At 57.6% G+C, this 25,710-nt stretch overlaps 1 protein-coding gene across 2 annotated transcripts in view; it reads left to right on the plus strand.

Moving 5' to 3' along the window:
* The first annotated feature begins 312 nt into the window (after window positions 1-312).
* The window catches only part of KDM4B (lysine demethylase 4B), a 131,936-nt gene continuing 106,538 nt past the window's right edge, over window positions 313-25,710 (plus strand). The window contains exon 1 of one of the 2 annotated variants that reach the window (XM_042977866.1): window positions 313-407. The gene's annotated coding sequence lies outside the window, so the exon portion shown is untranslated. The remainder of the gene's footprint in view (window positions 408-25,710) is intronic. The other variant, XM_042977871.1, reaches the window with a different exon arrangement.

Raw genomic sequence — 25,710 nt, forward strand, 5'->3', positions numbered from 1 at the left:
CCTTGACTGGCGTGCGCCGCTTCCAATGAAAACGGAGCCGGTCAGCGGGCACGTGGGTGGGCGCCGGCGTGTCCCGTTCGGCCAGCCAATGGGGAGACGAGGCCAGGGCCTGCACCCGCCCAATCGAGGCGCGCGGGGGGCGGGTCGTGCGATGTTGATGGGCCCGGCGGAGGGGAGGGGCGGAGCTGTCAGCGACAGCCAATGGGCGCGCGGGCGTGGGCTCGGGGCCCAATGGCAGCCAGGGCGGAGCTGGCGCGCGGCCTCATAAGCCCCGCCCGGGGCGCTCGCGGAGGGCTCGGCCGCCAGCGACCGAGCGGGGCCCGGCCCGAGCGGGGCCTGGGGGTGCGACGCCGAGGGCGGGGGAGCGCGCGCCGCTGCTCCGGACCGGGCCGCGCGCGCCGCCTCAGGTGAGCCCGCGGGGAGGCGGCCGCCGCGTCGGAGCTCGGGCCCCGCCGCAGCCGCCGCCGCAGCCGCCGCCGCCGCCGCCGCCGCCCCCGCGCCGCGCCCCGGGCTGCGGGCGGGCGCCCGGGACTCGAGGCCCAGGCCTCGGGCGCGGCCTGCTCGGGCCGCGGCCGCCGCGCTTTGTCCCGGCCCGCGAGGCGGTTGGGGGCGTTAACCGCCCGGCCCGGGCGGGGGGGGCGCCCGGCGGGGCCTCGGGCGGGGGCGGCCGCGGCCGGACAATGGCGGGCCCGGGGGCGGGAGGCGGGGGCGTCCGGGCCGGCGCCGGGGGCGCGCGGGGGCTGGGCCGGGGCGTCCCCGCCGGCCCTGCACAAAAGATGACAGCGTGGGTGGCCCGGCCCGGCCCGGCCCTGCCCGGCTGGGCCCCTCTTTATTATTCACAACAATCCTGATAATTAAACAAAATGAGGAGAGAGGCCGAGACGGAGAGCTCGCGAGCGCCGGCGCTCCCAGGCCCCGGCCAGCGCCCGCCTGCGCGTCCGCCGCTCTGCGCGCCCCGGTGGGGCCGCCGGGGCGCTGCCCGGTGGCGCCCCCCGCCGTGGCCGTCGCTGCCCCCCACCCCCGCCCCGAGGCAGCCCGCCGCGCCGTCGCGGCTTCCACACCTGCCCCCGAAGAGAGGCGTGCAGTCTGGATTTTTTAAATTAAAAAACCGTGCCCACTTGGTATGCACCTCGCGGCTTCCGGACGCGTCCCCTCAGTGCCTCCCCCTCCGAGCCCCGTCGTCGTCCCGAAGACCCCCGTCTCTGTGGAGATAGATTGTGGAGTCGCTCCCCGCGGCGACCCCGTTGGGCCGTCCCATGTCGTCCCTTCCCCGTGGGAGCTGGGGCTCGGCTTCGTTCTGGAAGGGACCAGCCCCGGCCCGGCAGCGTGCGAGGGCCTGGGTGTGCGCGCGGTGGGCGCGATGACACCGGGCGCCGTGGGGTGCGTGTCCACCTGGGCGCGGTGGAAGGCTTTCCGCGAGATTGTTCTGCCCCCCTCTGGGGGTGCGGGAGGCCTGGACTGCGCTCTGGTGTGTCCCCGTCTGTTTGGTTGGGGGAGGAGGCTTTTGTTTTCCTAGTTCGGGTGCACCTGGGGAACTGTTTCCCGAGTTAGGAAACTAGCCGGACGGTGGTTCTGTTCCACGGGGTCCAGTAATCCTGTAACACGCGCGGGGTGTGTTCTTTTCCGTGTGTTTCTGCCGGTGGCATTTGTTCAGCAAGCTCCCTTGGGTCCCATTGGGTGCTGGCTCTGCCTTGGGGTCTGAGGATACCGGGATTGCATTTAAGGCTTGGGTGCCCTGCCCCACGGCTCTGCACAACCATTTACGTGGCTGTCTCCAGGCGGCAGAAAGCCCCTAAGACGGGCTCATTAGACGACTCTACGGGCTTTTATCGGTGCCATCCGAGAGCTAATGACTCCCCTAATTCTCAAATAATGGCTTCCTTCTGAGGCTTGGGGAGGGATTGTCAACTCGCTGGTCAGCCTTTTCTTGCCACCTCTGGGAGAGCCGTGGATGGCCTCTCTCCTCCCTGCAGTTTGTTTTCTGGAACCCTGAAGGACGGAGTGGGAAAGTCGCGGAGTCAACTTGTGATTGTCTGAGTCGAGGGTTTCTGAAACTCGCCGGCCCTCTTTCCGTGTTTCTGATTGGATGCTTGGCCAACCCCGGTGTTCTTCCGCTTGTGCTGGGGGACACCGTGCCGGTCGGACTGCCCTGCCCTGGGGGACGTCGCCGCTGGGGAGCAAAGGGGGTGGCGGGGGTGCGGTTGCACACAGGCGCCCAGGTGTTGTGGCGGATGCACGCGGGCGCTGTGTCCGTCCCCGCCGGTGAGCTGTGTGTCCATTCGCGTGAGCGTGTAGCCATTGACCTGAAATAGATACACACGGGTCTCGGTCGATTGATTTTCTCGCGTTTTCGAATCCTTTCCTCTTTGCGGGTGGGCTGCTGAGGAAATGTTAACTACTGGAGTTGAAAGGTGTTGCTGATGGGTCACGAAGGACCCGCCCGGCCTTTGTTGTAGTTTCCCTGTCCCTGTGCCACCCTGCAGGAGTCCTCTGGGCTCTGGGGTGGACAGCGACCCCCCCCCCCCCCGCCCCCCACCATGCCCCTTTCCCCCACCCTGGCGACTCTGTACTTGGTCCTGCATTTCGTTTGGCCGCCTTCTCTGCTGGTTTCTCGCCCCTGCCCTGCAGTGCCCCGCCCCCTTCCCCCGGAGGGGCTCGGCCATCTGTTCCTGGGTTCTATCTGACACCTGTGACAGTGGGCACGTTTGAGCGCTGGAGCAGGTTATGGAGAATTCCTAACTTCGGGGGGCCTCGGTGTTAGCGGGGGAAGGGACATCCCTTCCCCATCCCTGGGGCCTGGTTCAGGGAACAGGCAGCACCAGGGGATGCGTGCTGACGGACCCGGGCGCTGGCCAACGGGCCTTTCTGGGTGGCTTTTTTCCCGGGATCTGGAAGCGTGTGCGGTTCAGAGCTGTGTGTGTGTGACCTCGGGCCAGTCGCTTGCTCAAGACCCAAGCTGGGGGGGACGGGGGGGTGGAGAACAAATGAACTCCTGGCAGAGGGCACGACTGGGAGGGCCCCGCAAACCCCCTCGGTCCCCACCATGCCTCACCCGCAGCCCGGGCCGGCCGGGGTTCCTGGTTCTGCCCCAGAGACTTGCCCCCGGGGCTGCTCTGTGGGGCCTCAGTGCCCCAGCTCCTTCCTGCCCCGCCCCCCGTGCCTCTGCTTCTGGCTGAGGGTGCTGGGCAGCGGAGGAGAGGGCCGAACCGGGACCCCGTTCTGACCTGCTGTTCTTGGCGGTGTCTCTGGATTCCTGTCCCCAGAGAGGCTTCCGAGTCTGAGGGACCTGGGTTCAAATCCCTCCTCTGGAGTAAGTCACTTTCCTTCCCTGGGCCTTGCATTTCTCATCTGTAAAACGGGTACAGCGAGAGCCCCCCGTAGGTCATCGTGGGGATCAGAGGGGATGAGAGGGACTGAGTGTCTCGTGTGGCACCAGGAGCTCTGAGCGGGACTGGGTTGACTGCTGCTGCAACCATCTGCTTCTTTCCGGGGCTCCCTCTGCCTGTCACCGTTCCGCTGGATTGTTCTCCATGGGACCGTCCTGGGCACCGTAGGGGGCTGAGCAGCATCCCTGGCCCCACCCACTTGATGTCAGGAGCCACCCCCAGTGTGACAACCACAGATGTCCCCTGGGGCACGCAGTCACCCTGAGAGCCTGTCACTTAGCCTTTAACCCTGATATTTGGTTATGACCCCGATCTGCCTCAAGTTCTGGTTTCCTTTGTCCCCCTCCTCCCCTCCGTTCTTGAATAGGGAGGGGCCCGTGTTTGTAGCCGGTGCCGGCCGGCCGTTCGCAGCCTGGCTGTCCGGGTCCTTCCCGACTGTCGCGCTGGCCTTCCCAGCCCGTAGCTTCCGCTCCAGGAGAGGCGCACACCCCCAGACTCCCCCAGGCCCCCCCACCGCCATGGTGCAGGGATCTTCAAGGGCTGTTCCCGTCACGAGCCCCCCTGGGCACCCTGCCCAGGCTTCCACCTCTCCTGCTCCCCCCAGCCCCCCGCCATACCCCTTCCCGTCACTTTGCTTAACAGTTCTCTCTGAGTCGACTTGAAGGTGACTCACGTCCTTAATCTCGCCTCCTCCTGAACAGAAATGTCCCCAAAGTCGTGGGTCTGTTAATAAGCTGGTTGCACATCTACAACGAAATGGATTTAACGACGACATTGACAAGAAAAGGTTGTGTCACGCCATTAGCAAGGGCAGGGTGGATTGAGGAATTGATTTTGTTGTTGGATGAATTGGATTTTGAGGGTCTCGTTGGTTAGAGAGGGTATCCCTGGCATCTGGTCTGTCACTTTTCAGTCTTGTTCCCTCAGGGAGCTTTTGGAGACTGTAAAAACGGTCTTCCTCTCCTCAGAACCCTCTGGTGGCTTCCTGTTGTCCCTGGAAAAAATTCGAGACCCTTTCCCGTGGCCTCCCTTCTCTGTCCTCTGTGATCTGTCCTTTCTCCCCACCCTCCTCCTCCCCCTCCCCGTCCCGTGCCTGCTCCCTCAGTCCTAACCAGCTTCCCTGCCTCAGGGCCTTTGCACTTGCTGTCCCTGCACTCTTCTAGCCAGCTGGCTCCTTGTCATTCAGGTCTCTGCTCAGAGGCTGTCCCTGACCACACTGCCTAAACTCACCCTTGCGACCACCCTCTCTCCCCACCCTGCCTTTTCATCTTTGCATTTAGCCCTGCTGTAAATACATATTAAGCTGTTTGTGTGTTTATGGTCCATCTCATTCAGAGGACAGAAGCTCCTTTTGTGAAGGGTCAGAGAGTAGATAGTGTTGGCTTTACAGGCCAGTCTCTGTCCCCACTGCTCTGCCATCGTAGCACGAAAGTATGGAAATAAACGAGTGTGTCTGTTTTCCAATAAAACTTTATTCATGGTCACAGAATTGTGAATTTCACATACTTTTTGCATGTGATGAACTATTTTTCTTTTGATTTTGTTTTTCTCACCTAATCATTTAAAAATGTCAAAACCATGCTTCGCTCGGAGGCTGTGCAGAAACAGGTAGTGAGCGGGGCTTGAGCTCTGGGCTGTGGTTTGGGGACACCTGCACCAGGGTGTGAGGTCCACGCTATAGAAATGACATCTGTCTTGGCTGCCACGTGTCTCCCTAGCACCTAGGGCAGCCTGGCACACGGTGGGTGTTGAGTGAACGCTCTTTTGTTGAATGAATGAATTTCTATCTTTTTTACATCGAAGCACTCTAGATTAAAAGAAGGGGGGGGGTCCTGGTTTGTTTCAAGGGAAATTAACACTGCTGGAAATACAGAAATACAGAAAATGTTATGATTTCATCCACCGAAACAACCCCAAAATGAAGGAAGAAAAAAAAGTAGCTGTGAACAGGGGCAAATACTTTGCTGTTTGCGATGCCTGACCTTCTCATGCTCCCCCCCTTTTGTACTGTACCCCGGAAGATTGGGAAGAAATATTCTCAGAAGATTGGGAAGGAGTCCTCTCGGCCTAAGGAGTTTGTTTTGGTCTAGCAGAGGCTGAGGGTTTAAAAGGAAGACGCGTTTCCCAATCACTTTGTTTTGTAAGCATCTGACCCATTCTCTTTACCCACCAGCGCCTGCGTCGGAGGGGGCGGTGGAGTCCTGGGAGGTGGTTTTGTGTTCTTGTTTTTTGTTTTTTATTTATTTTAATTTTTATTTAAAAAACTTTTGATTGTTTTTGAGAAGGAGAGAGAGAGAGAGAGAGAGAGGGGGGGGGGGGGGGAGGGGCAGAGAGAGAGAGAGAGGGAGACACAGAATCCGAAGCAGGATCCAGGCCCTGAGCTGTCAGCACAGAGCCTGACGCGGGGCTTGAACCCATGAACTGTGAGATCGTGACCTGAGCCGAAGTCGGAGGCTCAACCGACCGAGCCACCTAGGCGCCTTATGTTTTTGTTTTTTAAAGTTTTTATTTATTTTTGAGAGAGAGCCCAAGGCGGGGAGAGGCAGAGACAGGGGGACAGAGGATCCAAAGCAGGCTCCGTGCTGGCAGCAGAGGGCCCGATGGGGGCTCGAACTCACGAACTGTGAGATCCTGACCTGAGACGACGTTGGCTGTGTAACCGACTGAGCCACCCAGTCACCAGCCGCAGGGTCTCCACGGGGACTTGCTGAAGAGGTGGCTTTCACGGGTGTGGACGCTGAGCTTTGTGGGGCTAGTGGACAGCCAGGTGGCTGCCAGATGGCACGTGTCGGGTGCGGGACTGCGCCTGGCAGCATTTTTTCTGCCTTTCTCTTCGACCACGGCTGCTGGGTGTGCAGAGCGGCTGACGTGTGACTCCCGAGCCAAGGACGTCTTCAGTGTCTCAGATCTGGTGACTTCCCAGGACCGTTCTGACTTGTCAAGAGAGCGTACCGTTAATTTACAGTCATGCCTTCTTTAGTTGATGGAAGTAAACAATCCGGAGAGGGTTACTCAGAGCTTCTTGGCTTTCCAAAGTTGCCTGTCTTTTTTTTTTTCTTTCTTTCTTTTCCCTCTGCCTGTCCGTTTCTCCCTTCTTTCGTTCCGTCCCCTCTTTCCTTGCCCTGTGTCGGCGGTTCTGGTGAATGCGAGGGCGCTGGGGGAAAGTGAGGGCATTGCCGGACAGGGTGTGTGAAGCCGCCTTGGCCCCGTGCCTTTTAGCAGCAGAGGAGCGCAAAGCTGTCCTGCGGCTCTGGGCTGTGACTCCAGGGGGTGGCGGCCTCGAGTGCTTTTGCTCGGTGGACAAAGAGCGAGTAGTCAGAAAGCAAGCCCCCCGGTGGGTCCCCAGGTACAGAGCAGAGCAAGGACTAACGTAGGATTTGGCCCCGGTTGCCGGCCCGTGATCCCAGTTGCGTTTCTCAGATGGGCCTGTACGGCGAGTGGCGAAGAGGGGATCTCTGGGCGGGGCGGTCCAGACTCTCGCCCCAGATGGTGGCACCTTCCGGGCAGGTAGGGGCGGAGGTGGGCCCGCCTTTGTGGCTTCGTGGCCGCTCGCTCCGGGCTCCAGGGAGAGGACGTGGACAGAGACGACGCGTGTAAGACGAGCTGGCGGTGCGTCTGGAGATGTGCTTTGTGCGGAACAAGCCAGGGGCTGGATCCCCGAGGCCCCGTTTGACCGAGAGCCAGCCTGCAGCCACCGGCAGGCGCCGTGACGGTGTGACGACAGGGGTGGGCCCGGGATCCCCGGCCCCTAAGCGGGGTTGGAGATGGGCCGCACGCCCCGGCGTTTCTGCGCAGCCCGGACGGCGGCCCGGGAGCCGGCTGGCGTGGTCTCCACTTGGGCACCCGAATGAGCGCGACCCTGGCCGGGCGGCCTGACCGGAAGATTCCGTCGTTTTGCCGCTGGCCCCTTCGAATCAGATACCCCCCGCCCCTGTTTCTGTCAAAATCCCATCTATCAGCGTCGGCCCTCGGCACAGTGGGCTTCCTATCTCAGGTCGGCGGGCTGCATGGATCTGATTATCTTGGTCACGAGTTGAGAGGATTGCTCGTGTCTCGCTTGCGTGTGAGTAAAGCCCCTGGAATTTAAACTCTTGATTCGCCGCGTTATTCCAAGTCCTCCTCCCCGAGGAAGAGTAGGGAGTCAGGAGAGGCTAGTTCAGCTGACCCCTTCTGGAAGAGAAGGCATCCCGTTCTCGCTGCCTTCCTGGGCGGCCGCGTGTGGAAACCACAGAGCGGTCTCGGCCGCTCCCGTCTGCCGTGTCCTGCTTGCACCAGAGGCAGGCCCCCCCCCCCCCCCCCCCCGCCTCCGTCCCAGCAGTGTCGTTCATTGGGAAACTGGCCACTCCGCGCAGGGAGCGCCTCTCGCTGGGCCCCGCAGAAGGGAGCGTGGGTGCTTGGACGGACGGACGGACGGAGCTCGCCCGCCGCTGAGAGAGCTGCGGCTGCTGGGCGCTGTCGGGTCGAGGCCGACGGTCACAGGCAGAGTGGGCACGGTGGCCTCCGTGACGCGTCCCGCGGCCTCTGCAAATGCCCAAGCCGTGCGGTCTGCCGACCTCGAGGCGAAGGTACGAAATCGAGAGTCACAGAAGGCCTCTCACCCCTGGCTCCTGGCCTGCTGACCAGTGGCTCGCGTTCACGGTCCCGGCCAGGCCGCGGCTTTGCGGTGGAAACCCGGCCACGGGGGCCCTGGCTCCATCTGAGGGCGTCTGCCGGTGTCCGTTGAGTGTGACAGTATCGTCAACCCCGCTTCTGCCCGGCCGGGTGTTCGTGGCGGCCGGATGAGCAGCGTCTCCTGCCCACAGGGGTCGTGGCGCGCGGCGGAAGGCAGAGGGGCCGGGGGGCTGGGGGGCCGGGGCTGCCAAGATAACATGCAAACCGGGCCAGTGGAAGCACGGGGCAGGGGCAGCATCTGCTGGCTTGGGTGGTGGCCAGGGTGGTGACAGAAGAGTCACCACGTGAGCTGAGCCTTGTCCTCGTGGGTGACGGCGAGCCGGCAGGCAAGGAACGGGGTGGGGGGGGCGCACTGGGGGCCGTGGCCTGGCGGGCCTGTAGGGAGAAGAGCACGGGGGAGGCAGGGAAGCCTGAGTCTCTCGGGTATGTTTGCCCGAAGTTCCGAGGGGCTAAGAGAAAGGGGGGGCGGTCAGCCCTGCCCTCAGGGATCTTAGAGTCTAAGACCAGAGCCGTTCAGGTCACCAGGGAGGGCCAGGGGACAGCTCCCCAGCAACTGGCTCTGATGTGATGCCCAGACCCTGAATTTGTAGAGCAGCCCCTCGTAAAGTACTCCTGCCCCGTGGTGCTTTTTAAAAATATCTACAACGTACGTGATAAATACGTATATACGTATTTCAGGTAGACTCCGTGCCCAGTGTGGGGCTCAAACTCACGACCCCAAGACCAAGAGTTGCGTGTTTTACCAACCGAGCCAGCCAGGTGCCCCTTAAATATAGTTTTGTGGAGATAGTCACATGCCGTAACATTCTCCCTTTTCAGCGGACAGTTCGTTGGCTTTAGAGCATTTATAGAGCCGCGCGGCCATCACAACCAGCAAATTCCAGAACGTTATTATCATCTCTAAAGGAAACACGGTGCCTATTAAATAGTCACTCCCCCCTGCCTCCCAGCCCCCCTGGGCAGCCACAAACCCCCATCCTGTCTGTGGATGTGTCCGTTCTGAGCGTTTTACATAAATGGAATCATACGAAATGTGACCTTTTGTGTCTGGTTCTCTCACTGAGCATCTGTGTGGGGACACTTGGCCTGTGGGTCTGGGGATAGGTTTGGAGGATGAGAGAGTTCTAGAACATCAGGCGTGCTGACCCAGCTCACCCGGAGGAGGTGCTCAGGCCGCCGTTTGTGTGCACGGTTCCAGACTCCTGTCCTCTGTGATGAGTCTTCACCTGTCTGCCCTCTTCCTCCAGCCCAAGCCGGCCCAGGGGGTCCCCTGCGGGACCTCTGTGTGCAGAGCAGGGCCTCCCTGCGTCTGCCGCACGGAGCCGTGTGGCCCTGGCCCCCACCACCCTGGCTTGTCCGTATCCTGTGTTCTGTGGGATCACCTCCTGGTCGGTAGGACTGGGACCTCCCTGCCTGGAACCCTCCATGGCCTGAGTCAGGAACGGGTGTCCTGGTTCCTGCTGACGTGGTTGGCCGTGTGTCGTCCAGGGCCTGAGTGGGCCTCCTGGAGAGCTTCCTTTATTTATTTTTTAAAGGTTTATTTACTTATTTTTGAGATAGAGCACAGGCTGGGGAGGGGCAGAGAGAGAGGGAGACACAGAATCCGAAGCAGGCTCTAGGCCCCGAGCTGTCAGCACAGAGCCCGACGCGGGGCTCGAACCCACGGACCGTGAGATCATGACCTGAGCCGAAGTCGGGCGCTCAACCGACTGAGCCACCCAGGCGCCCCCGGCCAGTGGCTTTTAAAAGTGAGCTGCCTCCTTGGGCCGCTTCCCTTTCCCGGACTGCCTGGCCCCAGCCCTGCCGGGGGTGGGAGTTGTCTCCCAGACGGCAGTCGCTGGGTTTGGAGCGTCCCCGCAGCCCTCACAGAGCCCCGTGAAGCCCACCGGCTATGGAGTTGCAAGCGGGCCACGGCTCCTGCCCGGGTGTCCCCTACCCCGCGAGGTTAAAGAGGTAAGCGGATGCCCCCTTGCCCCCGAGGGGTAGTGGCACCCCCATACCGGGTGAGTCAGAGATGCATCTGGGCAGATCAGGGAGGGCTGAGGGCCACGAGGGGTGTGCCGACAGCCCCGCCTCCCCCCGCGTGCTCGGCCGGCGTCTTCCCTGTGGGCACAGGACACGTGCCCGTGTGTGGGTGACTTTCCGTCCCTCTGGCAGAGGATACAGATGAGCCGGGGTGTCCCGAGTGCGGCGCTCGTGGGAAGACGCCCCACGGGTCCACGCGTGGAACGCTAACCGAATGCCTGGTGACACAGTTGGTCCCCCGCCTCGTGCCGTATGCAGAAACTAACTCGGAAGGGACCGGTGACCTAAATGTGGGAGCTGAGGCTACGACACCCTTAGCAGGAAACAGGGACGCAGACGCCTTTCCTAAGGGAGTGCCGGCAGGTAAAGACAAAAGCAAGCCCCTTGTGTAACTGGAGTTTTTCTCGTAGCCACAGAAGGTAAAAAAAGCAGATGAAATTCATTTGATTAATGTATTTCTGCTGAACCTGACGTCCCCCGAATGTTAACGTTTCAGCCTGTAATCGCTATCAAAACAGTCACCGAGTTGTCTTATGCTCCTTTGGTTTTTGTTTTGTTGGTACTGAGTCTCCAACACGCTTTGTGTATTTCACACTCCATGCTGTCCCCCCCCCTGCCCCAGGCCGGTCCTTGGGGAGGGACCCCAGGCCCTGGATGGGCTGAGCCGGCCGTGGGGGTGCCTGGCGCTTAGCGGAGACTGGCCCCTTCCATCCGCCTCCCCTTCCTGACCCCCTTCCTGGGCCATCAGAATTTCTGGAGCTATCCGCCTCTAGCCGGAGACACGAGACAGATCCAACACAAACCAGCTCTGGCCACCGAGGGGCGAGAGGGGAGGGCGTTGACCCACTGCAGGCGGGGTGCGGCCAAGGGAGAGCCCTTGGGGGAGAGTCCAGGGGAGGTCCTGAGCCTTTCGCGGAGGTAGGATTCAAGCCAGCATTTGGAGGAGGAGGAGGTCAGGACAGCCTGCCTCGGGGAGGGCGGGGGCCGACCCCCGGAGGGCCCTGTATCGGGGTGCCGTGGGGAAGTGGAAAAAGCTGAAGTCCCCGCCTGCGGTGCTGCCCCTCCCTCTGGGGTGTTGGGCTCCAGGGCCGGGGTCCCGATCCCACCCGTGCACCTTGCAATACGTTTCATCTTTGACGGGAGCGTCGAACCTCGAACCTCGTACCAGCTGTGAAGGCTGCTGAGTTCTGGAGGCTACGCCCGGGGCTGTGCGTTTGCGGCATGGATGCTGGCCATGCTGGGGGGCTGTGAACTTAGAGCTCGAGACGTTTCCGGGAAGGAGTTGCAGGAACTTGGAATGCTTCTTTGGCCGTGGGAAAACCCGGGAGAGAGACGCGTGTACGAGTGTGGCTTGGAAATAGCCTTCCCCAGCTGCAGCCGGTCTTAAATGGCCCGAGGTCTCGAGGCAGGGTGGCCGAGGGGGACGGACGGCTGGAGGCTTGTTCCCGGTGCCCCTGAGCTCCTACCTCTGTTTTCCGTCTCTGCCCTTATCTCCAAAACGGGGATGACAGGGAAAGTCTCCGCTTCCAGGGAGCTGAGAGGCGCGCAGTCAATACGTGAAAATCCATTAGGGAAATAGTTCCCACCCCAGGGCCGCTGTGCTCCCAGGGGATGCTGGGTGGCACCTGGTGACTTCCGTGGTCATCGTGAGTGGGGGTGCTCTTGACATCCGGGATGCTGCTCAGTGTCCCACAGTGCCGAGGACGGCCCCAAATGTCCCGATTTCAGGCACACCTGGTCCAGGGTGAGAATTCAGCGGATCACAGTGACAGTTTTTGTCTGGGCTTCTGCTGCTGTCTTTCCTTGCCGTGAATCAAGGTGTTGGAACAGAAGTTTCTTTTTTTAAAAGTGTGTTTATTTTTGAGACAGAGACAGAGTGGGAGCAGGAGTGGGGAGGGCCAGAGAGACAGGGAGACACAGAATCGGAAGCGGGCTCCCGGCTCCGAGCTGTCAGCACAGAGCCCGACGCGGGGCTCGAACTCGTGAATCGCGAGATCGTGACCTGAGCCGGAGTCGGACGCTTAACCGACTGAGTCCCCCAGACGCCCCTGTTACAGGGGTTTCTAAAGCCACTTTCCATTGCAGAATAGCCCGTGGTTTTTACACCTCTGTTCTGTATTTGTGCTGGGAAAGAAGTTAAGAAACAATCGAGGTTATTCGAAGGCACCTTGAAAATCGGTTTGCTTTTCCTCCCTCTGGAGCTTCTTTATTTGAATGGGGCAGGTGGGAGGGTTTGGCCAGGGATTTACGGACCAGGAAGCATGGGCGCTGTTCCCCGGGGAGGCTGGACCCGAGTCAGCCAGGCCAGAACTCGCAGTCCCGTGGCCTGTTCCACATGCCTCATTGGGTTTTCTCCTCCGGTGAACCTGGGGTTTTGTGAACTTGCCGCCTGGAGAACCGGTGTCCTGGGCCGGCTGGTGCCGCTCGGGCCTGCGGGCGAGTTCGGGGTGAGCCTGTGGCTTTTGCAGACCAGCTCTGAGCGTGAAAAGCCCTGCGTGAGGTATTGTGCCCCTCGGCCGCCCTGGCTCAGGCGTCCTTGGTGTGGCCACTGTGACACCCGCTTCCGGGAGCTGCCGCCTCGGGGTTCCAGCACCTGCTCCTTGAAGTCCCAGCTCTCTGCGTGTTAATTAACTTGGCCTTCAGCCAGAAGGAGGTCTGGAGACTTTGGGGTCAGCCAAGTCACGATGGCTGCTTCCCTCACGAGCCTCCTGGACGGGTCTTCGTCACCAGCGTAACTTACCCTCACGATGTAAAAATCGGCAGTGCCGATGAGACGAAACCAAACCAGGAAAGGCCTTCTGCGTTCCTGTGAGCATCTCACGTGTGTTCGGTCAGTGTGGACTTGGCGAGGGTCCGTCTGTGTGCTCCTGGGGTCCAGCGGTCGGTCGGTTTTGGGGGCGATGGGACGTGCTCCTTGCCCTGAGGGCCGATGCGGTAGCTGGGGAGGCAAGGATCCCTGGCTGGGGACTGGCCACGTGGCCCCGTGACCGGCAGGCCGGGGTCCTGTCACACAGCCTGATTGCCCGGGAGGCCTGGAGCTCAGCGTGGTCGGGATGGGGCGAGGGCCTGGCCCCCCGGCGCCGGGGAGACGGGAGGTCGGAGTGGGCGCTCCAGAGGACGGGGCTGCCCCAGGCCCCTGGGCTGCTCGGGTGAACCGGGCCTGATAGAGCCCCGCGCTCCCCCTCGCCGGCGAGAGCGCCAGTGGGGCCTGCCGGGGGTTCTCTGGAAACTGCCAGAACCCTCCGCTCTTTGCCTCCGTGTGTCTGCGTTTGGGATTTCCACCCCAGATGCGGAACAGCCCCGAGACATCAAAGGCTCCCCGGCTCTGACTGGTGCCTTAAATGCTGGCCTTGCGCCCTGAGGTGCACACACTCCCTTGCTTGGCCCTCCGGTGAGGCTGGCCTGGACGGGGGTGGGGGTGGGGGGCCGGGCAGGGCTCCCGGAGCTGCCTCCACGTACAGGGGCTCGGGAAGACCTCTCTGGGGGATTTTTGGGGGGATCAGCAGCTCGTCCTCACGACTTGGTTTGAGTGTGGACCCCAGCTCCCAAATCTGCTCTGCCACTGACCTGGGGCGAACAGCACGGCCTCTCTGGGCCTCGGCAGCCTCGCAGGCTCCCCTCACTAGGGGACGGCAAGCCGCAAACGGGGCGATGTCCGTTAATAAGCGCTTGGGGGCGCCTGGGGGGCTCAGTCGGTTAAGCGTCCAGCTCTTGGTTTCGGCTCAGGGCATGATCTCGCAGTCATGGGTTTGAATCCCACATCGGGCTCTGCGCTGATGGCACAGGGCCTGCTTGGGATTCTCTCTCTGCCCTCTCTGTCTCTCCCCGCCAGCTAGTGTTCTCTCTCTCAAAAATAATCATTCCAAAAAAAAAAAATGCTTGGCACAGGGCCTCTTATCCCTGGCCGCCAAGTGGGAACTTCGGGGTTTACGACTGGCAGACTCGACCAACCCTCACTTTGTGGAAGAAAACAGAGTCTCACCGCAGCCCTGCTGGCCTGGGAGCCTATCATTAGACATCTCCAAGCTTAAGGTGCCAGGCGAGGTGCTAAGGAGCCCCTGGGTGCTGAAGTGAGGGAGCCCTGTGACCGGGAAAACAAGGGGTGGACAGGAATCCTCTCCCAGGAGATGACACTTGGGCAGAGATCTGAATGACGAGGAGGCGCCAACCACGAGGACACCTGGAACAGGAAGTTCCAAGCGGAAGAACAAATAGTACGTGCAAAGGCCCTGAGGCGGAGATGAGCTTGGCACGTTTGAGGATCGGGAGGCATCCCGTGTAGCCGGAACGTGATGAGCTGGCGGGAGACCAGTAAGGCTGGGGTTCGCAGAGGCCAGAGCGAGTGGCTCTGTCGCTTAGGCTGCGGTGAGCCGGACCCCGTTCCAGGCAGGGAGAAGCCTGGGGAGGTGATGATGAAATAAGAGATTTATGTGCTTGCAGAGACCCCTTTGGTGGTGGGAGTACAAACTGGGGGCTGTCTTCGGCTGTCATCCAGGCCGGTCATGACGGCGGCTCAGAAGAAGGTGGTCTGGGCTGGGGGCCAGCAGGACTGGACTTGGGGGATTGTATGTGTGGGAAAGACGAGCCAGCGCTGACTCCCAGGTTGGAACGGCTGGTTTCAAACCCGGGCCCCACCACTCCTCCCAGCTCTGTGACCTGGGGCAAGTTGCTCAACCTCTCTGAGCCCCCTCTTCCTTACTGGCGATGGACGATGCTAGGTCGACAACCGGAGAGCGTTGTCGTGATGGGAGAAGTTGGAACGTGGGCGACTGGCACGGTTCTCCGCGAGGGGGCCTGTCTCTGGATGCTGGGCCCAGTGTGGAAGGTACCGGGGGATGCTCGTTCTTGCTTCTCCCAGGACGGCCGGGCAAGGTGGGGCCATGTGAACTCACCCTGTTGGTTGTGTCAGCCAGTCTTCCTTTCCTTTACTCTTCTCCTTTGTTTGTGTATTTATTTGGGGGGCGGGGGGGGGGACGGGCAGAGAGACAGGGAGAGAGAATCCCAAGCAGGCTCCGTGCTGTCTGTGCAGAGCCCAGCACGGGGCTCGGGCTCACAAACCGTGAGGTCCTGACCTGAGCCCACACCGTCGCTTAACCCGCCGAGCCACCCAGGCGCCCCAGTTGTTCTCCCTTTTAAATGTTCTTGTTTAAGAGTCGGGACCTTGGTGTCGGAGCCGATCGTTTTCACCTGGAAGCGAGGACTTCGAAATCTGGTCTCCTGAGGATCTGCCGGAATCCCTGATCTCAGCCGTTCAGCTTTCCGCTCTGGAATGAGGCCTTGGGGTGGGTCGGTCCCCGCGGGACTTCGCGGCAGCTGAAGGAGAAATTCCGTATGGGAAGCAAGCTCCTGGCGCCGGGCAGGGCTCAGTTTTAGAGATTGTGCTTTTAGGCAAATCTGAGATGCTGTCTGGAATGCTGTCATCATTCCAGGTGGCACTCGGACCGCCCCCTGTCTCGTTAGGGTCTGTGACGGGAAGACACCGGGGCAGCCCTGGTCGCCTCTCTGGCCGTTGTCGCGGGGTGCATAGGAGACCAGAGGGCCTGCGGTCTTGATGGGAACGTTTGAAGGGGGCTTGTGAGTCTGGATGGTTCCGCTTATTCATTTTTTGTAAGCTTTTTATTATGGAGAGTTGGAGCACACGCAGAGGGAGACAGGATAGGGTGAAGAACCTGCGTGTACCCATCACCCAGCCCCCAAAGCCTCAGTCCGCATAACGGTCTACCCTTCCTCACAGCCGCGGTGAAATACCCCCCACGTTACCTTTTTAAACTCTGTGTTGTCCGAGAATTGCAGACTCCTAAGAAGTTGCAGAAATAGTACAAAGAGGTCCCGTGTGCTCCTCACCCGTCTTCCCCCAGTGGTGACGTCTTACGTAACCGCAGTCCGCCATCGAGGCTGGGAGATTGACATTGGCACAGAGCATCGCCGGCCTTCCCGGGAATCCTTGCGCTCACCTGCTGGTGTGTCTTTGTGACGTCGCCCGCGTGGGTTTGCGTCACCCCCCCCCTCGCACTCGAGATACGCAGCTGTCCCGTCAACACGGGCGAGTTTCCTTGTGCTTCCCCCTCAGGGTGACCGGCCGCTCCCGCCCCCAGGTCCCCGCAACCACTCCGTTCTCTACAATCTAGTCATTTTGAGGATGTTACGGAATCAGACACCACGCGTAGCCTTCGGGGACTGGCTTCGTTCACTTGTAGTCCCTCCATCTAGTTTGTCGCCCGTATCAGTCGCTCTTGGCTTTTTATTGCTCGGTATCCTTGCGTCATTTTATAATCCTCTGTACTTCTATAAGGTGCATATGGTAGTGTCTCGCATTCCTGATTTTAGCAGCCTGAATCTTTCCTCCCTTTTTTTCTTCGATCGGTCTACCTAGGGACTTATTAGTTTTGTTGATCTTTTCATGGAAACGACTCTTGCTTCGGTTGGTTTTCTTTTATTCTGTTAATGTCTGCTCTGGTCTTTATTATTTCCCTCTTATTGATTGCTTTGGATTTAGTTTGCTCTCTCTCCAGTGCCTTCGGGTAGAAGTTTAGATTATTGATTTGCGAGCTGTCTTCTTTCAACATAAGCAGCTGTGAAGTCCCTCTAAGTGTTGCTTCGCCGCATCCCGTAAGTTTTGGTTTATCGTGACTTAATTTTCATTAACCTCAAAGTGTTTTCTAGTTTTGCTTGTGATTTCTTCTCTTACCGATTGGTTATTTCACAGTATGATTTTTAGGGGGGGCCTGGGTGGCTCAGTCGGTTAAGCATCTGACTTTGGATCAGGTCATGATCTCTCAGTCTGGGAGTTCAAGCCCCGTGTCGGGATCTGTGCTGACAGCTCAGAGCCTGCTTAAGATTCTGTCTCCTGCTCGGCCCCCCCCCTCACCCCCCCCCCCATTCATGCTCTCTCTTGTCTCTCTTAAATAAACTTGGGGCACCTGGGTGGCTCAGTCAGTTAAGCATCCGACTTCGGGTCAGGTCATGATCTCACGGTTCATGGGTTCGAGTCCCACGCCAGGCTCTGTGCTGACAGCTCAGAGCCTGGAGCCTGCTTTTGATTCTGTGTCTTCTCCCCCTCTCTGCCTCTCCTCTGCTCATGATCTGTGTCTCTTTCTCTCAAACATTAAAAAAATTTTTTTTAAATAAACAGGCTTAAAAAAAAGCATGCTTTTAAGTTTCCACATATTTGTAAATCCCCAAATTTCCTTCCGTTACTGATTTCTAATTTTTCTTGTGGTCAGAGAACCTACTTTGTATGATTTGAAATTCCTGTTAATTTAATGAGGCTTGTTTTATAGCCTAACATATGGTCTGTCCTGGAGGATGATTCCCATGTACTGAGAAGAAGGTCTGTTTTACTGCTCTTAGGTGGGGTTCTCTCCACACGTCTGTTGGTTTGGAGTGTTGCTCAAGGGTTTTCTTTCTTTGTTGTTTCTGCCTGGTTGTTGTATCCATCGTTGATAGCGGGGTATTGCTGTCTCCAGCTACTGTTAATTGAATTTTCTGTTTCTCCCTTTTTTTCCATCAGTTTTCGCTTCGTGTACTTTGGGTCTTATTAGTAGATGCATGTAAGTTTGTAATTGTTATATTGTTATAAAATGTTCATCTCTAACATTTTTGTTTTAAAGCCTGTTTTGGGGGATATTAGTGCAGCCACTCCGGTTTCCTTATAGTTGTTATTTTATTTTCCGTCCTTTTATGTGCAACCTACTAGTATCTTCGCATCTAAAGAGCGTCTTCTATAGCCGGCATCTAGTTGGGTCTTTTTTTTTTTTTTTTTTTTTTTTTAAGTTTTAATCTAAATCCCAGTTAGTTAGCATCCAGTGTAATATTGGTTTTAGGCTCAGAATTTAGTGATTCGACCCTTCTGTACACCAACCACCACCTGGGGTTCATCACAACAGATGCGCCCCTTAATCCCCATAATCTGGGAACCCATCCCCCTCCCCCCCTCTGGTGACCGGCAGCTTGTTCTCTGTAGTTAAGAGTCTGTGTTGGTTTGCCGCTCTCTTTTTTTTTTTTTTTTGCCCCCTTTGCTCATTTGTTTTGTTTCTTAAGTTCCACATATGGGTGAGATCATAGGGTATTTGTCTTTCTCTGACTGACCTATCTCCCTTAGCATAATCCACTCTAGCTCCAGTGTTGTTGCCAGATTTTATTATGTTTTATGACCGAGTACTATTCCATTGCGTGCCTGTCCCACATGTTTGCCCGTTCATCAGTTGACAGATGCTTGGGCTGTTTCCGTAGTTTGGTTGTCGTAGCTAATGCTGCGATAAACATCGGGGTGCACGTGCCCCTTTGAATTAGCATTTTTGTTTTCTTGAGACACAGAATCTGAAGCAGGGTCCAGGCTCTGAGCTGTCAGCACAGAGCCCGACGCGGGGCTCGAACTCACGGACCGTGAGATCGTGACCTGAGCCGAAGTCGGACGCTTAACCAACTGAGCCACCCAGGCGTCCCTCTTGTGTTTTTGATTTTAGCCATTCTGACAGGCGTGAGGTGGTATCTCATTGTGGTTTTGATTGGTATTTCCCTGATGATGAGTGACGTTGAGCACTTTTTTAAGGTGTCTGTTTGCCATCTGGATGTCTTTCTTTGGAGAAGTGTCTGTTCATGCCTTCCGCCCATTTTTTAGTTTGGTTTCATTGTTTGGGTGTTGAGTTTAATAAATTCGTTATAGATTTTGGATACTAACCCTTTATCCGATATGTCATTTGCAAATACCTTCTCCCATTCTGTCCGTTGCCTTTTAGTTTTGCTGATTGTTTCCTTTGCTGTGAAGACGCCCTTTTATCTCGATGAGGCCCCAAATAGTTCATTTTTGCTTTTGTTTCCCTTGCCTCTGGAGACGTGTTGAGTAAGAAGTTGCTGCGGCCAAAGTCAAAGAGATTTTTGCCTGTTTTCTCCTCTAGGATTTTGATGGTTTCCCGCCTCACACTTAGGTCTTTTACCCATTTTGAATTTACTTTTGTGTGTGCTGTAAGGAAGTGGTCCAGGTTCATTCTTCTGCGTGTTGCTGTCCAGTTTTCCCCACACCATTTGTTGAAGAGACTGTCTTTTTCCGTTGGCTGTTCTTTTCTGCCTTGTCGAAGATTGGTCGGCCATGTGTTTGCGGGTCTATTTCTGGGTTCTCTGTTCTGTTCCGCTGATCCATTGTTTCATGCCAGGACCATACTGTTTTGATCACTACAGCTTTGTACTCTTTTTTTTAAATTTTTTTTTTATTTATTTTTTTAACATTTATTTATTTTTGAGACAGAGAGAGACAGAGCATGAACAGGGGAGGGGCAGAGAGAGAGGGAGACACAGAATCTGAAACGGGCTCCAGGCTCTGAGCTGTCAGCACAGAGCCCGACGCGGGGCTCGAACTCACGGACCGTGAGATCATGACCTGAGCCGAAGTCAGACGCTTAACCGACCAAGCCACCCAGGCGCCCCTACAGCTTTGTACTCTTATTTGAAGTCCAGAAAGGTGATGCCTCCAGCTTAGCTTTGCTTTGTCAGGGTTGCTTTGGCTATTCGGGGTCTTTTGTGGTCCCGTATAAATTCTAGGGTTGTTTATTCTAGCTCTGTGAAGAACGCCGGTGGTGTTTTGATAGGGCTTGCAGTGAATGCGTAGATGGCTTTGGGTAGTATTGACATTTTAACAACATTTATTCTTCCAACCCATGAGCGTGGGATGTCTTTCCATTTCTGTTGCGTCGTCTTCAGTTTCTTTCCTCAGCGTTTTATAGTTTTCAGAGTACAGGTCTTTTACCTGTTGGTTGGTTGGTTGGGTTTCCTCCTACGTATCGTACGGTTTTTGGTACAATCGTAAATGGGATTTACTGCTTAATTCCTCTTCCTGCTGCTTCATCATTGGTGTATAGAAATGCAACAGATTTCTGTACGTTGATTTTGCATCCTGTGACCTTGCTGAACTCATGTATCAGTTCTGGCAGCTTTTTGGTGGAGCCTTTCAGGTTTTCTGTAGAGCGTCGTGTCGTCTGCTGCTAGTGTGAGTTTGACTTCTTCCTCGCGGATTTGGATGTGTCTTCTCTCTTTTTGTTGTCTGATTGCTGAGGCTCGGGCCTCTAGTGCTGCGTTGAATCACAGCGATGAGAGTGGACATCCCTGTCTCGTTCCTGACCGTAGGACGGTGTCTGTTTATTGGAACCGTTTAATCCGTCCACATTCGTTCGTTCATTCATTCATCTCTCTGTCGTCTTTTTTTAAAACTATCTGTTTTTTTTTAAGTTTATTTATTTTGAGAGAGAGAGAGAGAGAAAGCGTGAGCAGGGAGGGGCAGAGAGAGAGGGAGAGAGGGAATCCCAAGCAGGCTTCTTGTTCTCAGCACAGAGCCTGATGTGGGGCTCGATCTCCCGATCTGTGACATGACCTGAGCCTACCTTGTCAGACGTTCGACTGGCTGAGCCACCCAGGCGTCCTCTCTATCTGTTTTTTTTATTTTTTTTTATTTATTTTATTTATTTTATTTTTTTATATTTATTTATTTTTGAGACCGAGAGAGACAGAGCATGAACAGGGGAGGGGCAGAGAGAGAGGGAGACACAGAATCTGAAACGGGCTCCAGGCTCTGAGCCGTCAGCACAGAGCCCGACGCGGGGCTCGAACTCGCGGACCGTGAGATCATGACCTGAGCCGAAGTCGGCCGCTTAACCGACTGAGCCACCCAGGTGCCCCTATCTATCTGTTTTTAAAGTAGGCTCCCCGCCCAACGTGGGGCTTGAGTTCACAACCCCGAGATTAAGAGCCACACGCCCTCCTGACTGAGCCCGCCGGGCGCCCCTAGTCCATCCACGTTTAATGTCATTATCGATCTGGTTGGAGTTCCGTCTGTTACTTTCCTTTTGTTTTCTGTCTCGTCTTTGGTTCCTCTACTTTACTGCCTTCTTTGGCGTGAAGTGAATGTTTTCCAGTGTGATGTTTTAATGCCCAGAACGGTTTTTCTCACTTTATGTTTTGAAGTATGTTCCGCTGTTGGCTGTCGCTCTTCTCAGATACGTCTTATCAGAATTCCCGGTAGGATTTGAAGCAAATCGATGCTGATTTCTTTCGCACTGAGCTTCCTTAGGATTAAGCTCACTCGGTCAGTGAAAGAGCCCGGGGGGCTCAGGGGCGCTCCTGTGCCCGTCCGTCTGCCTGCATGGTGTCCGTCGTTCGTCCGTTCCTCCTCGCCCTTGGTGAGACGAGCGTGACAGAGCCCTCGCGGGACCGTCGCACGGGAAAGTGTCCGCGAGGTCCTGCCCCCTCCGGCCCGGGCTTGGGAGGCCCCGACGCTGCGTCATCACCCTCTCTGTGCTTTTGGCCTCTTCTCCGTCGCCCCGTCCAAGCTGACTGGTTTGTGGCTCTGATGCTGTCCCAGGGTTCCAGATCTGGGTCACGAGTCACTCCCACTCGCAGGCAGGCAGGCAGGCAGGCAGGCAGGTCTTGGGTGTAAGGCAGGCCCGGCGGTGAACCCGGAGACCGGTCTGCGGCAGGCGACGCGGGCGGTCCCAGCGTTCTGGATACATTCAGGCGGGGCTCCGAAGTGGTGGGCGAGCTCCGATGTGTTCATTTTCCAGGGTGCTGGGTTTTTTAAACGGCACCTTTATGAGGTAGAATTCCCGGGCCGTCCGCTCACCTTTGAAAGCGTCCCTTTGAAAGCGCGTAATTCCGAGGCGCCTGGGGGGCTCAGTCGGTTAGGCCTCCGGCTCTTGGTGTGGCCTCAGAACACGGTCTTTACGGTTTGCGGGTTCGAGCCCCGTATCAGGCTCTGCGCTGCCGCTGCGGAGCCTGCCTGGGATGCTCTCTCTCCCCCTTCTCAAGGCTTGTCCCCTGCTGTCTCTCTCTGCCTCTCTCGAAAGAAAGAAACTTACACAAAAATTAAATCGACAGAATGTGTATTTTTGGGAGAGAGAGTGAGCGTGCGCGAGCAGGGGAGGCGCAGAGAGAGGGGGGACGGAGAGGCCGACGCAGGCTCTGTGCTGGCAGCAGAGAGCCCGGCGCAGGGCTCGAACTCACAAACCGCGAGATCATGACCTGAGCCGAAGCGGGACACTTCCCTGACCGAGCCACCCAGGCGCCCCAGGCTCGCGGTACTTTAAATGGGAATTAGGTAGAGCGGGCACTCTCGTGGTTTTGCTGAAGGCTTACTCCCAGGACGTTGGTTCTTGTCTCCCTGGATGGACCAGCCGGTTGAGCTGCTGGCGGGCGGGGTCCTCTGGGTCCCCGGCACAGCTCTCCACGTGGGCTCCAGGTACGCTTTGGTCTTCTAAAGGTCAGCGAAAGTATTCCCACTGGAGGCACAAGTCTGGGTGGAGTACGAGTTCCCCCGGATCCTACCAGCCTGGATCTTGGCCCCGCGTCTCCGGGTCATTGCCGTGTCCGGTGGACCGTGTCTTTCCGTTTCCCTGACCGCATGTGCCTTCGTTTTTGTTGGGGCGTGTGTGCTTTTCTCCTTGGATTCCCTGGATTCTCTTCTCTTTAAGCGTCACCGCAGTGAGCGTCCTGGCTGCTGGTTCTTTGAGGCGGGCTTGTGAGTGCGGACGCCTTTTATATCTTGAGGTGGGTTGCTCGTTTGTCCCCAGGAAGGCGGTCTGGGTTGGTGCTCCCACGGCGGCTGGAGGTTCTCGTCATACGGACGGCGCAGCCCCAGCTTCCGTCTGTCCTTGTCATCTGTCACCTCCCAGTCGCCTCTTTTTTGAATTGCCGGTTCATAGCCGCTGCCTACCTGTTAAACCGACACGCTTGTGTTTTTTCTCGACTCACAACGGGAGTTCTCAAACCGTTTGGTATCTTTGAACCGGGCCATTCTCGGGTGGGGTGGGGAGGGGGTGTCCCGGGCACCGTGGGGTCTGAGCAGCGTTCCTGGCCCCACCCGCTGGATGCCAGGAGCCCCCCAGTGTGGCAGCCGCAGATGTCCCCAGATGCCGTCTGGGGGCAGGATCGCCTCCGGTTGAGAAAAGCATCTTATAATAACCTTCCGTGCATTAGGGCTGTTAGCACCCTTTTGTGTCACACATTTTTTTTTTGTTTTTTTTCTCAGTTTCCCATTTATCTTTCAGCTTTATTTTTGATGTGTTGGTACATAGAATCTTTGCAAGTTTATTGCCAGATTTGTCTTTTCCTCTAAAGTTCCTGGTCTTGTGACCTGCTTGGAGAGGTCTCCCCCTCCCCCCGCCCCTCACTAAGATCATAAAAACGTTGGCCAGCGTCTCCCTCCTTGGACTCTTGGGACGTTCACAAAGGCCCGCAGTCTGGAGGCTACGGGGCAGGGGAGCGCTGGGGCTTTCACGCGTCTCCCTGCTGGTGGGCTCGGCCCCCCCTTGTGCTTGCGGCGTGGCCTCAGACGAGTCACTCCGCCGCCCCGTGCCTCAGTTTCCTCCTCCGTGAAATGGGCTGCGGTCGCAGTGCCCGCTTCCCGGGGTCGGGGCCGGTCAGACGTGCCAGGCGTTTAGAGCGGTGCCGGCACCGGGGTTAACTGTGCCCTCTGCGTCGGCCCTTCCCCCCTGCTGTCATCTCACCGTGGGCTCCGAGGGACGGCCCAGAGTGGACTCCAGAAGGAGGGTGGGGCTCGGGGAGGCCGGCGAACCTGTCCAGACTCACCGGGGCCGGAAGGGAGGAGCAGGGCCTCTCTGGGCACGTAACTCGTGTACCTGCGCGTGGCCCAGCCCCGGCCCCGCCTGCTGCCCACGCACAGTCACAGGGCACGTTTGTGGAGACCTAGGAAGACTGTTTGGTTAATGATTATGGTTTTAAGTGGTGACTTACCGAACACCTGAGACCTCTGCGTGTGAACAAAGAAAGGGCTGGTGTTCTGAGCCTCTGCGAGGCCTCTCTGGCTGTGCAGGGAGCTCGCTCGGGGGTCCCCGAGGAAGCTGGCATCCGGCCCTCTCTCTGCGTGGCTCCGGCCCCTTGCCCGTGGCCGTGGGCCAGGGGGACAGGTGGCCTTGGCCCGCGCTGCTTCCCGGACCCCGTGGAGCCGAGTGGAGATGTAGGGTGGGCTGGCAGACCCCGTGTTTGCTCCTGACGGGCCAGGCAGGTGCAGCCGAGTCCCTGGCTCTCCCAGCTCCAGGCCTCCTGCCCGAGCACTGCCGCCTGTGGTTACTTTTCCATCCCGAGGCTTCCTCTTTAATTTTTGCAGTGAACACTTTTAGAGGCAGATTTTCAGATTGACGGAAAAGTTGCGAGAATAACACAAAGAATTCCGGGATGCGTTTCTCCCAGTTCCCCGAGTGTGAACGTTTCACTCGTCTGCTCTGTTCCTCCTCCCTCTCTCTCTCCCTCTCTCTCCCTCTCTCTCCCTCTCTCTCTCTCCCTCTCTCTCTCCCTCTCTCTCTCCCTCTCTCTCTCCCTCTCTCTCCCTCTCTCTCCCTCTCTCTCTCCCTCTCTCTCCCTCTCTCTCTCCCTCTCTCTCTCCCTCTCTCTCTCCCTCTCTCTCCCTCTCTCTCCCTCTCTCTCCCTCTCTCTCCCTCTCTCTCTCTCTCCCTCTCTCTCTCCCTCTCTCTCTGCACTTTCCCTGAGCTGTTTCAGAGAGATGCCCCTTTGCCTCGAAATGCTTCCGTGTTCAGTTCTTCCAGACAAGACAATCTGTCTTCCCGACAACTTGTCAAAATCAGGAAGTTAATTCTCGAAATTCTCAAGAGAGAGTCTGGGATCCCACACCGTGTTCAGTTGTCAGACCGGTTTTGTTTCCTTTAACCTGGAACCGTTCCTGAGTGTGTTTGGAGTTCATGACTTTGACCTTTGGGAGAAGACAGGCTGGTTATCCCGTGGGATGTCCCTCCGTGTGGGTTTGTCTGACGCCTCCTCCCCGTTACGTACTTTGGGCAGGAACACCCCAGAAGTGGCCTTCTGTCCTTCGCCGTACGTTGTATCCGGAGGCCCCTGGGGTCAGTTTGTTCCATGCCTGGTGATACTCGCCTCCATCTCTGGGGTGAGGAGGGATCTCTCTTCCAGTTCGCACTTAGTAAGTTTCTTGCGCGGAGATCGTCTGAGACCATGTGGACGCCTCTCCTCAGTGTCCACTGTCGGTCTCAGCGGCCCTCGTTGACTCTGGCCAAAGGAGGATCGATTCCATCATTCCTTTTGCATTCGTTGATTGGTTTTCCGCCGTGAGGACAAGCTGTCTCCTCTTCCCCGTGTGTTTGTTTATATCCGTGTGGACTCACGGATTCTTACCTGAATCAGTAGGTTACGATCCGGTGCCGTCGTTATGTTTCTGGTTGCCCCAGCGGTCCCAAATTTATCCAGGGGAAGAGCCCCTCGAGGTGGCTCGTTGTGTCCTTTGGGATGTCCTCACCGTTCCGTGCGTGCTTCCTAACTTTGGGACACGGTGGGTGTCCCAGGCCCGTCCTGTGCTCTCCCTGCCCCTCCTCTGGGGTCGACCACTTCTCCAGGGAGCCTTGTTCTTCTTGTGGACAGTGCCGTTTAGAAACCAAGACCTGGGTGTTTACTGTGCTCATTGTCAATGGGGTGTCTGTGCTTCTAGGCCCTCTCGTTGGCCAGAGCTGGGAATAATTACCCATGTGCGTGTATTGGCATTCCTATGATATGTACGTGTATATCACACACACGGACCTTTCTGCTTCTGGCATACGCACATATCCACGCCGGTGCCCGGGGGTTCACGTTGAGATTTCCAGGCCCAGTGCCCCGCCAC

Source organism: Panthera tigris, chromosome A2 (genome assembly GCF_018350195.1).
Source record: "Panthera tigris isolate Pti1 chromosome A2, P.tigris_Pti1_mat1.1, whole genome shotgun sequence".
Lineage (NCBI taxonomy): Eukaryota > Metazoa > Chordata > Mammalia > Carnivora > Felidae > Panthera > Panthera tigris.